Source organism: Panicum virgatum, chromosome 1N, assembly GCF_016808335.1.
Source record: "Panicum virgatum strain AP13 chromosome 1N, P.virgatum_v5, whole genome shotgun sequence".
Taxonomy (NCBI): domain Eukaryota; kingdom Viridiplantae; phylum Streptophyta; class Magnoliopsida; order Poales; family Poaceae; genus Panicum; species Panicum virgatum.
This window is the reverse complement of record NC_053145.1, coordinates 651516-664618: the sequence shown is the minus strand read 5'-3', so window position 1 is coordinate 664618 and position 13103 is coordinate 651516. Positions and strand designations below refer to the sequence as shown.

General features: G+C 46.3%; 1 long non-coding RNA gene across 1 annotated transcript; it reads right to left on the bottom strand.

Annotated features, from left to right (window-relative positions):
- Positions 1 to 12418: 12418 nt before the first annotated feature.
- Positions 12419 to 12852, bottom strand: LOC120653889. Its single transcript, XR_005666882.1, has 2 exons — positions 12790 to 12852; positions 12419 to 12707 (listed from the first exon to the last, which is right to left on the bottom strand). It is a non-coding gene; the product is annotated as an uncharacterized LOC120653889 (long non-coding RNA).
- Positions 12853 to 13103: the final 251 nt, after the last annotated feature.

Here is a 13103-nt window from a genome sequence, read left to right as displayed (position 1 = left end):
TCAGGTGCAGGCAGTAGCAGACATGGAGGCCGAGGCAGCCGAGGAGGAGTCAGAAGAAGAGGAAGAAGAAGAAGATCCAGAGGAGATGGAGGGAGTGTCCGGAGTTGAGTCTGGACCTGGGACTCCGTGAGGACGTAGCTGGATAGCGTTAATTCTCCCCTTGCAGTATAGCCTAACTGTAGGATGGTTGGGTAGGGTGACCAACGTAGTGCTCTAGTCTAACATTGGGTTGAGAATTCTTTTGTGGCTCGGTAGTTCGAGTCATGTAGGATAATCCTTCGCTAGTGTGGCATGTAGCCGGGTTGGGTAAGACCCCTCTTTTATTAGTGGTGTGTTGTTCGGGTCGTTTATGAACCCTTCTCTAATGTTAGTTTGTTGTTCGCAGCAGGGCTTGGTAATGTAATGAACCTTGTTCCAGCTCAAGCAGTGTGGCTGCATAATGTAAACTGCCTCTGTTAATGATCTTCCTGGTTGCTGCTTTATTTTGTTAATGTCGGTAGTGTGAAACTTTATTCATGAGCTGTGCTTTGGATGTCTTCGAATCTGAAATCTTGTTGAACGATGTTAAGTATTGCATACGTTAGAGCTACTCTGGACGGAACTTGTTGAGTTGAGGATGTTTCAACCGAAGCACCTTGAGTTGATGCACCTTGGTGAACCATATTGCAAGGGAAATGATTCATGCCGTGTGTTCATAGTATATATGCACATTTTTTTAGTTGCATGGACTAATCCTGATAGCGAAATGGCTAACCCGGGGATGGTTATTTTGCAGATGGGCGATAATCATGACAATGAGAATCACGAAGCATTGCCCCAACCACCGCCCTCTTTGGCTCAGGCTATTGCAGCTCTTATCGCCGATCGCAATGAGCAGGCTGAGTTGATGAGGCAACTGGTGCAAGCCAATGCCGGCAGAGGCCGACAAGTTCCGCCACCACCAGCAGAAACTGACTATGTCGGTTTTCTAGCCACCCAGGCTCCTCTGTTCCACAAGGCAGATGATCCTCTTGAGGCAGATGCCTGGATTCGCACCATTGAGGACAAGCTCGGTATCCTCAATTGCACCGAAAGGGACAAAGCCGCCTTTGCAGCGCAACAACTGAGAGGCCCTGCAAAAATATGGTGGGTTAATCACAAGGCTCTACTTCCCGCTGGTACACAACTCACTTGGAATGAGTTTGTGGCAGCATTCAAGGCCCATCATATTCCTACCAGTCTGATGAGAAGGAAGATGGCAGAGTTCCTAGCATTGAAGCAAGGCAACAATACTGTTCTGCAGTATGCTCAAACCTTTAATCAGTTGTCTCAGTATGGCGGTTTTCATGTGGATAGTGATGAAAAGAGGCAGGATTGCTTCAGAAGAGGTCTGAACACCAAACATCAAGACAAACTGGCCCTAACTACTTGTGCCAACTTTACAGAACTGGCTAATAAGGCTATTACTCAAGAAGATGCTACCTTAGCTCATAAGGCCGACAAAAAGAGGAAGGCACCTGTTGGATCTTCCAGCAATACGCCCCAGAGGTACAAGATAGTACAGACAGGAAATCAGCAAGCTCCACGACGCCCTATGCAGCCAGGTCGTTGGGTCACAAGGCCGCCACAGCAGCAGCCGTGGGTACCACGTCTCCCAGCACCACAGCAAGGTCAAAGACCTCCAATGCAGCAAGTGACCCGCACTAATAACTATCCTTGTTTCAACTATGGACTTCCTGGGCATTTGGCTCATTATTTCTCGTCTACCACGTAAGCAGTTTAACTACATGCCTCTTGCACCAGTTCCAACTACCAGTAGACAGGATCACAAGAAGAAAGTTGCACCTATCAAAACTAGTCGTGTGAACTACACCACACTGGAAGATGTTACTGACGGTACTCAAGTGATGACGGGTACGTTTTTCGTTAACCAGCGCCCTGTTGTTTGATTCTGGAGCATCTCATACATTTATCAGTGAAGCCTGTGTAGCATGGCTCAATTTACGAGTAACACACCTGAAAAGACCCTATATTATTCATGCACCGGGTGCACAGTTAAAAGCCGGTCAATGTGTTCCGGGTGTATCCCTTGACCTAGGTGGGAAAGTTTTCCAGACCGATCTCATTATTCTTCCAAACCAAGGAATAGATGTCATTCTCGGAATGAATTGGATGGAAGAACATCGTGTTATCCTTGATACTTCATCTTGCATCATTCGAATCAATTCTTCCAAATATGGTCCTTGGGAGATTCATCTTTCTAAGCATGATATCCCCATCAATGCAATCTATCACCTTAAAGGGAAAGGCTTAGCCGAAATTCCTATGGTTAGTGACTATCCTGATGTGTTTCCAGAAGAATTACCAGGTATGCCTCCAGATCGAGATGTGGAGTTCGTGATTGAACTACAGCCTGGTACAGCACCTATATCTCGACGACCCTATAGAATGACTCCTAGTGAGTTGGCTGCAGTTGCAAGAATTACTAGATAAGGGTTTCATTCGACCAAGCACTTCACCATGGGGTTGTCCAGCCTTGTTCGTGAAAAAGAAAGATCATGGGTTAAGATTGTGTGTGGACTATCGACCTTTGAATGCGGTCACCATCAAAAACAAATATCCTCACCCTCGCATCGACATTCTCTTTGATCAATTAGCCGGTGCCAAGTTCTTCTCGAAAATAGATCTTCGATCTGGTTATCATCAAATCAAAATCCGGCCATCAGATATACCAAAAACAACATTTTCCACTCGTTATGGTCTTTATGAGTACTTGGTTATGTCCTTTGGATTAACCAATGCTCCGGCCTACTTCATGTATCTCATGAATTCAGTATTCATGCCAGAGTTGGATAGATTCATCGTGGTATTCATTGATGATATCCTAATCTATTCCAAGACAGAAGAAGAACATGCTCAGCATCTTCATATAGTACTCCAGCGTCTCAGGGAACATCAGCTATATGCTAAACTCAGCAAGTGCGAATTTTGGCTAAAGGAAGTTCCATTTCTAGGTCATGTTATCATGACTGAGGGTATCTCTATTGATCCCAGTAAAGTACAGGATGTACTGAACTGGAAGGCTCCAACCTCAGTGGCTGAAATCCGCAGTTTCTTAGGTTTAGCGGGTTATTACCGTCGATTCATACCAGAATTCTCTCGGATTGCTAAACCTGTGATTGAACTTCTCAAGAAAGGTACCAAATTTCATTGGAGTGACCAATGTGAGGAAGCTTTCCGGAAGTTACGGACTTTACTTACTTCAGCACCAATCCTAGCCCAACCAGATACAACAAAATCATTCGATGTCTATTGTGATGCTTCAGGCACCGGAATTGGTTGTGTTCTGATGCAAGAGAATCGAGTGATAGCTTATGCTTCTCGATCACTTAAGCGTCACGAAGAGAACTATCCTACACATGATCTTGAACTAGCAGCCGTAGTCTATGCCTTAAAGATCTGGCGACATTATCTTATGGGTACAAGGTGTAATATCTATACAGATCATAAGAGTCTCAAGTATATCTTCACTCAAGCTGATCTGAATATGCGTCAAAGAGGATGGCTCGAGTTGATTAAGGATTATGAACTCGAAGTACACTACCACCTAGGAAAAACAAATCTGGTTGCAGATGCGTTAAGTTGCAAGGCTCACTGTCATTGCCTCTCTGCTATACCTTTAAGTGAGTCTCTTTGCTTTGAACTGGAAAAATTAAACTTGAGCATTGTACCACATGGCACATTGGCCCATCTAGAACTTACTCCTACTCTTCGTGTCCTAATCATTGAAGCACAAAAGAAATATAAAGGAGTAAAAGAAATTCAGAGAAGTTTATCAGAAGGAGATCCGCAAGTAAGTTGTTTCCACCAAGATAATCAGAATGTGTTATGGTTTAATAATCGAATAGTGGTACCTAAGGATTTTGAGCTCCAAAAGCAAATTCTTGATGAAGCTCATACTTTCCGACTATCCATCCATCCTGGTAGCAATAAGATGTACCAAGATCTGAAATGACGATTTTGGTGGACTAGGATGAAAAGAGAGATTGCCAAGTATGTGTCTGAATGTGACATCTGTCGAAGGGTTAAAGCTAGTCATCTCCGACCGGCGGGAACTCTTCAGCCCTTGAGTATTCCTGAATGGAAATGGGAAGACATCAGCACGGATTTCATTGTCGGTTTACCTCGAACTCAAAAGGGTTATGATTCTATCTGGGTTATTGTAGACCGCCTTACCAAATCAGCACATTTTCTTCCAGTTAAAACTATCTACCGGGCAAAGAAGTATGCCGAGTTGTACATGGATCGCATACTGTGTTTGCATGGGGTGCCAAAGACCATCATATCCGATCGTGGGACCCAATTTGTTGCTCGCTTTTGGGAACAATTGCATACTTGTTTAGGAACTCGATTGATCCGCAGTTCAGCTTATCATCCTCAAACAGATGGCCAAACGGAGAGAGTAGATCAGATTGTAGAAGATATGCTCCATGCCTGTGTCTTAGCTTACCCACAGAAATGGGATGAATGTTTGCCATTAGCGGAATTTTCTTATAACAATTGCTATCAAGAAAGCATCAGAATGGCACCATTCAAAGCATTATACGGTCGTCGATGCCGAACACCTCTGAATTGGTCAGAGGCAGGGGAAAGAACTATATTTGGGCCCGATATGGTTCAAGAAGCTGAAGAGCAAGTCCGTCTTATTCAAGAAAATTTGAGAATTGCCCAGTCTCGGCAGAAGAGTTACGCTGATAAAAGAAGTAGTCCACTTGCCTTTGAAGTCGGCGATCACGTCTATCTGAAAGTATCACCTTGGAAAGGCGTGCAAAGATTTGGAGTAAAAGGAAAGCTAGCTCCCCGCTACATTGTTCCATACCCAATCGTGGAGAGATGTGGTCATGTAGCTTACCGGTTGAATCTTCCAGCAAAATTTTCGGCAATTCATAACATTTTCCATGTATCGCAACTGAAGAAATATTTGAGAATTCCAACTCAAGCTATTGATAGTGACTCCATTCAATTAGAGTCTGATCTCACATATCCTGAGCATCCTATCAAGATTATCGATCGCAAGGATCGAGTTACTCGTCGCACAACCAACCGATTTTACAAAGTTCAATGGAGTAATCACTCCGAAGATGAAGCTACTTGGGAGCAAGAGGAATTTCTAAGATTCAAGTATCCGGACTTTTTAAACGTTCATCAAGGTATTTCACACTTGAACCATCTCACCCTATACGTTTCCTCGTGCTTGAATCTCGGGACGAGATTCCTTTAAGGGGGGAAGGCAGTAACACCCCAGTGTTAATCTTGGTGCTAGTCTCGTACTTAATCGCTAATCATGACTTAGTAATGTCGTTCGCTTGATCATGATCGTCGATAGTACTTAACTCTAGCCAAGCTTCGAGCACATTTTTCTCCTTAATCCAAACTCCGAATCAAATTTCGCCCAATACCAAAGTTGTAGAATTACTCTTTCTCTACAACTTCTATTTTGGCCAAATTTCAAGTTCTATTGGGAAAATTTGAGTTTGGGCAGCTCAAACTTCGATTCTGGAAATTCTTGAGTGGTGTCTAGCCAGCACCGGTCAGACCGGCCTGGGGCACCGGTCAGACCGGTGTGTGCCTCTGTTCCAAGCGGCGGCGACAGTGCCGGTGCCACCACGCGTCGCCTCTCCGGCGAGATTCCGCGCCGCTGAAGCCCTTTGCATCAGTGGCACTAGCAAACTCCGTTTTCGCTTCGCCGTTCCCCTTCCTCGCGCCGCGAGCGGAGCCGAGCGAACCCTAGCCCAGTCACCCTCTGCGCCAGCCATCCTCCGCCACCACGCCGCTGTCCTTTGTGCCCTCGAGCCGCTCCACCTCACCCCGCACCTCTACAGCACCGCCCCGACCTCGATTGGGCCGTTACCCGGCCGGAATCGAAGCCGCCGCCGCCGACCACCCGAAAGTCGACGGCCATCCTCCGCCCCTCCTCGAACCAATTCCAGGTAGTGGTGAGCTTCTCAGGGGCCTACTCGTACCACCCAAACCCTTTATCCTTTCCCTCTCGCCCCACCATCGCCGGGAACACGGCTCGCCGTCGTGGACCGCCGCTTGCCGCCGCCCACTCGTCACCCCAAGTTCTGGGCCAAGCCCTTGCGCCACTGCCGCACGCACATAGGCCGCCTAAACCTTCTGGACCATCCCCGCCCTTCCTTTGCTGCCGCCCTGAGCCTCGCCGGCGGGAACGCCGCCGCCAGCAGGCCGCGCGCGCGTGCTGTGGCAGCACCGCCCGACATAAACCGGCTTAAGTGCGCTAACCATCGTTGCAAAGGCAATTAGGTTTAACTCGCACATCAGACGGAGCACATTGGAGGTCCGTCGGGTAAATTCCCGATAAAACCATTTAAACCTGGATCGAACAAAGCAGCTTAACTCACGCGAAGGCAAGTCCAGAGATTACAACACTACACCATATATTACAACACAGAGAGTTTAACATAATTGTAGGATTACAAACCAAGTTCCACACTTAACAAAGTGCTTTGCAAAGCCAACATAGAAGAAGTTCACCAGAGTCCTTTATTTCAGCGAAAAGTAAACACGAGAGCTAACGACGATAGGGGTGTCATGATGAAGCCCGATTCATGACATCACTCGTTCTTGTCATCGCTGGCCGGGTACGTATCCCACTCCACGGACAAACCAGGCGAGAGAGTGCAAGGCCAAGTCAGACTGGCAAACAAGTCCTCCAAAGTATTTCCTGAAACAAAATTGAGCCACAAGCAAGGCTAAGTATACTAATACTCAGCAAGGCTTACCCGACTGAGGGTATACTTAACCCACTACCTAGACATGCAAGGCCTTTGGCTTGAGGGGTTTGTTTTGCCGAAAAGTGATAGAGTGTAGGTCCTTATTTTCAAATTTTAGCTTCAGGGTTCTAGTTCAATTAACCGTTCTACATTAGCATCTATCCAATAACATACATGGTGTAAAACAATTATCTTTCAGCATCCAACAATATTCATCATCATATAAATTCCACTTATTACTCTATGTGGCAAAAGGGTTAAGCAGTCTCAATAACCGGTGAGAAACAGACGATTCGAATCGAATTTCTTAACCTGGCCAGGCAGACCTAAACACACGTCACGTGGCTACTCCCAGAGTCACACGTGCAACTTTTCCCTTCAATTCCCACTTCACGGAACAGGCCCACCACCCTCGACTACAGAGCCCGGCTCTGCACCCGTCATTAGCTAGATGAGAACGACGTCAAGATGGTGGGGAGTATATTCCGGCCGCGGTTCAATCCAGTACTTAAGCTTACCGATTACCATATTCTCGGCATGTGATTAGTACGTTCAAACGCTTAACCACCACTACCACACACTGCGGCCTTATCACTTTTCACTAAACAGACGGGGCATCCCGAGTATCACGACCCCGCCCGTAGACCTTATAGTTGTAGCAAGTAGTAAACAACCAACTCCTATAATTTCTCGCGAGTGACAGGAAATCACTCGACTTCTACCGAACCATTAGCATAGCTAACTAGCGACCTACATATACTAGTGTTTAAGCATCGGTACCTAGGATCATGCAACTAAGGTTCTAGTCAACTCCTGTAACTTAAATGCACAAGTAGATAAGAACAATAATAAGTTGCATAATTTAAAATAGAAGGACACGCTCCGGGGCTTGCCTTCCTGGGCGTAACTAGTTCTGGGCTCTTCCGAAATCGGGTTCGGGTCTTCAGTAGCTTCAGTTAGATTCACTTGAGCTTCACGCTGCTTACTCTCAGACTCGGGCACCAGCTCGTACGTCCCGTCAGCGAGAGTAGTAGTATCTATATGAGATGCACATGGGTGAGTGGTTGTGATGGTAATAATTTATGAATTATTTCACAATAATGATGTAAACCAACAAGACTCAAATTAAAAAAATAAAACACTGTCACTTTCCTTTCATTGGGCAATCGTTTATCGAGTATAAAACAATATTAGTTAGTTCATAAAGTCAAGGTGGGGTTTTCATCATATACCAAACATACAAAAGTTATTTCCTCCAACAAAACTAAAGATAGCATACTTTATCCAAAACTATGTTTACCCAGGGCTTATGAGATTAAAAATTCTTATTCAGTGTACTTCCTAATATGTAGATCTTACTGCAAGAATTTGAGGAAAATCCATGCGGCAGAAAAATTATGAAAACCCTATACGCAGCCACTGCTAGGATATGAAACTATTTATACAGAACAAACCACACAAGTAATGGTGCCAATGATTTTACTGAGTCGTTACACACTTATGAGGAATCCACTGTTAATTTTTCAGATTTTATGGAGCAGTACGTAGAGCATGAAAAATAATAAAAATTTTACTAGTAGTAATCCAAACTTATTTCTACCGAGGGTTATAAAGTATTTTTGGCTCCCAAAATTTGTATGCTATCTTATCTTCTGAATACTAAGCCATGGTAAAATTTTCAGATTTTTCTAGATGCAACATCTATTTATCACAATATAGAACCATTTTTAAGGATTAATTCACAGAGCTAGATACACAAATCTAAAAATAAGGAAACATGGACAGTGGTGTTCATCTAGTATTGTAAGTACACAGAAAAAGTTTCATATACATATCTATATCAGAACATCCAGAAATAAAAAGTAAGTTATTCTACTAGATCTAGCCAAGACTAGGGTTTCATCTAGTTGCAAGTGTTAACTAATGCTCAAATTTTTACACAAAGCTAAACATGGCATGAAGTATCTACTAGCCAAAAATCACCTATAAATTCTGAGTAGAACCCCCAGAATAATTATAGCCTAGGTAATCTAATCTTTTTCCTAGATTAAAATATAGACAGAAAATAAACATGTCCATGTAATGAAAGTTGTAGATCTAGTAACAAGGAACTCAGATCAATTGAGTTTGCATTTTTCCTATTTTTTTACGAATTTATATCGAATTTACAAGTTCACTGCTTTGGAAAAACAAAAAGGAAAAATGATCTTTTTGCGCAGAGGCCCCTGGAAGAATTGTTTTCCTCGCAGATACGCCCCTGGCCAGAGTTTGAAGCAGGGGAGGCGGCGGGCGGCCGGAATCCGGCGTGGGGGCTCACCGGAGGCGTGGGAGAAGTGGGGGAGAAGCTCGATGGCGTCGAGAGGAACCCAGGGGTGGGCTCGGTTGGGGCTAGGGGTGGCCGGGAGGGGCTCCTCCGCGGAGCAGGAGCTCCAGCGGCGGCGATTGGCGGCGTCTCGGCGGTCCGGCGGGCCTGGGCGTCGGCGAGCGGGTCGGGGAGCACCAGTGGAGCGTGAGGGAGCTAGCTGTGGGGCCCGTTGGATGCGAGGAAGGGCGGAGGTGGGGGCTCCGCGGCGGCCTAAGGGGTGGCGGCGGCCATGGTGGCGGCGGCGGCCGTTCCCGGCAGAAGGGGCATGCGGGGCTCGGCGCTCGCGCTCAGGAAGGAAGGAGAGAAGGGTGAGGACGTTGTGGAGCTCGCGGGAAGGGTCTAGGTGGGTCAAAGGCGAGGGTAGGACGGGGAGCGGTCGGCCGGGTCGTCACGACGTCGCCGTGGCGGTTCGGCGGCCATCCTCGTCTTGCGTGCAGGGAACAGCGACGCGTGGCGGGGTCGAGAAGCTTCAGAGAGGAACCGGGAGCGGCGCGTGGCCGGCGGCCTCGACTCGGCACGGCGCAAAACAGGGGAGGGAAAGAGAGAACAGAGAGAGTAGAGAGAAAGAGAGAAAGAGAGAGAAATTTGACTAATTCAAATTTGAATTTCTCTCAAAAATTTCAAATAACACTCGAAAAGTTTTGAATACGAAAACCGTTCCAAAATTCAAACCCTACCATTTTTGTTTCAGGCTTACTTTCATTTGGAGTTTAGTTCAAAAGTTAAATTTGAAATCCCGACGAATGTACGTTATTACCCGATTCAAGTTAAATTCAAATTTTCTTCGACTTTTGTATGAAAACTTAAAAATATTTGAGCATGAAAATTGTTCAACATTTAAAACTCTACAAGTTTTGTTTCAGGAAAATGTTCAATTAAACCACGGTTTGAAAGTTATATTAAATCTAACACAACTAAGATTTTGAATTCCTAATCATTTCATGTAGACTTGCATTGGGTTAATGGTACATGATTTGGTGCTAACGACCCTGGTTTAACTAATTAAACACCTAGGGTGTTACACGTGCTCTGTTCTGGGGCGAGCGCCGCTCGCGAGAGCGGTCTGACCGCTACGCCCGACTGGTTGGACCGGTCTTGACCGGTCTGACCGGTGCAGTGGACCGGTCCAACCGGTTCACTATTCAATCTTGTGTGCTGAAACTTCCAATATTCATAGAAATTAGTAGAAAAATCCTAAAAAGGCAAAACCAGTTCCTATAGTTCCATAATTTCATGCTCTATCTGTTAGAATCATGAGATGGGTAGTTCACACTCTTTTGCTAGGTGGTTTTGCCTATGCTTGTCTGATAGTCGCTAGGGTTTATAACATTCCTTACCTATTCCAGAGTAAGCCTGATCGGATTATTTGTACCCTCTCGTCCTCATTGATGGAGACACTTCAGGCTAAAAGTATTAAGGACTAAAATTCCATTCCGCACTGCACCATCCTTGAACCATAGCTAAGAAGGTTGTTTCCAATTTTAGCCGTGCATTCTTTTGGAAGCATTGCTTTGCATTGCATTGCCTTTCTTTTATGCATCTCATGCATAGCATATTTTACTCGTGTAGCCGCTGACACCAAGGTAGCCTACGAGCTGGTTGCCGAGCCGATCCAGGAGCCACCAGCAGGAGAGCAGCAGGTCGAAGAAACTGTTGAACTAGCGCCAGAAGAAATTGCTAACTCAGCGGAACTGCAAGGCAAGCCCCGGAGCATAACATTTACTTTAAATTTACACAGTGTACTAATTATGTACTTGTGCATTAAGTTTTTAGGAGTTGTATGGAACCATGGCTGCACAATCCCTAGATTACTCCAGTGTCTCTACTAGTATGTGCAGGACGATAGCACTGCTACGCGTAAATAAGATTCGGTAGAAGACGGGTGATTTTCTGTCACCCGCGAGATATAGGGTTGTTGTTTCAGAAGGTTGTGAGGAAAAGTACTGTATGAATGAAAGTGGAGACCGGGTGGAGGGAAGTTGGGCATGGCTATGGAGTAAAGGAAAACCGAGACTCCACTTGTGTCGATTGAGGACCGTATTGTTGTTAGCACTATTGATCGAGGATTGAACAGTACTAACCACATGCCGGAAATAGGAGGTAGTCGAAACCGGTAAGCTAATTACCTAAATTGCGTCGAACTCTGATTCTCGACCTGCGGTGCTGGGTAGGGATGACGGATGGTGAAGTCATCCACGGGTTCACCGGGTGTTCGCACGTGCGGGGCTCATCATCCGGGTGTTTGCGGGCTTGATTCAGAATTCGGGGTAATCATGGGAACGGTTGCTCGGTGTGACTCGGTGGGGTTGCACTTGGCATGTGAGTTAGGTCCACCTTGCAAGGTGTAAGGATCACCGGGGTGTCTGACCCTAGAGGGGGAGGGGGTGAATAGGGTCGCTAATCGCTTTTTAACCTAGGGCTCAAACTACTTGCATAAGATAAACCTAACACGTCCTACGCTTGCTAGTTATGACTAAGGTTTATCTATGCTACTCTCTACTTACCCCTAAAAAGACTTGCAACCTAGCTAGTCCTAATCAAACTAACTAGGAAAGTAAAGGTATGCAAGGTAGAGTAAGTGCGGAAACGTAATGTGGTAAGTAAAGAGGTAAGTGCAAGAGGGATGCAAACTCCCGAGTAGACACGGTCATGTAACGTGGTTCGGCATAAATGCCTACGTCCACGGGACACCGAGGCTCTTCCGATCACCGTCTTGCACTACGCCACCAATGGCGATGCCGGCAAGCAAAGGCAAGTGCCCACAAGACACCGAGTCTCGTGCACCGCCACCGTCTCTCTCGGTCACCCGGCCGAAATCCACTACGGAGCTTCTCCACCAAGGAGGGGGCCTCCTCTTCCCCCGCACAAAGTGTCGTTGCCACTCCACACCAAGACGGAGGGTCACACGACGGATCACAAGTTGCTTGCCGCAGCAAGACTTCTCTCAAGGGAGCTCTCGCAAGAACTAATCCCTATAACAAGCACTAAGCACTCTCACAAGTGTGCTTAAGCCTATATGATGTACAATGAAGCTCTATGGTGGTTGGTAATGGGGACGTGGGTTCCCGATCTTCCGTCAGGTTCTAGATAACTCTCGTTGTAGGCGGAGCGAGACACACCGATCCGGCTTCAGATCCTAAAACCCGAATCCAGCAATCTTAGCACCACAACTCCTCTGGTTATCAACCGTGTCACAACCCGGTTGACCTCGCCAAGAAGGCTAATCCCTGCAAGCGCAACGAAGAACACAAGCAAGAACTCGAAAGAAATGCAGCTCAAATAGAGTGACTCTGCAGATGATTGATTAATCTCACAAGTTGGGGTTTCACAAACCGATGAACGGCGACAACTGTTCTTGACAGAATGAATCTAAGCAAAACCCAAGTCTCACGATGGCGGCGGTGGCTATTAATAAGGGTTTAGGTCGCGCAAGACCTCCTGGACGCGCCCCTATTGGGCTCCAACACGATACACGGGCCATCGGCCCAAAAACAGTGACGCAGCACCGGGACAGATTCTGGACGCCAACTTCCACAGACGATTCCCTTCGACTCCGGATGAATTTGAGCCTGATACCAGATCCATTGGAAGCGTCTTGAAATTATCTTTCCATCCATATCAAGTGCGCCCAAATCCGACTCCGTATGCAACCTGGGCGTCCGTTTTAGTGCGGCCTGTTCCTGGAGTCCGAAACTGAAACGAAGTCGAATCGGTTTGGGCCTCCATCTTGATCCGGACGTCCTTGCTGGTCCTCCACGCCTCCAAGGCCTTCTCCACACCCTTGCTGGTCCTCTCCTTTGTTCCTAAGTACAATTAAGTCATTAGGTAGCAATCTATTCTCAGATTCACAATAAACATTACTTAGGAACGAACTCACCTGTAAGTTCAATTGTCGAGCACGTGCGCGAGTAATAGGACCTTGTATATCATCTTGAGGAGTGTCGTTTGTATCCGTAGGAGTGATG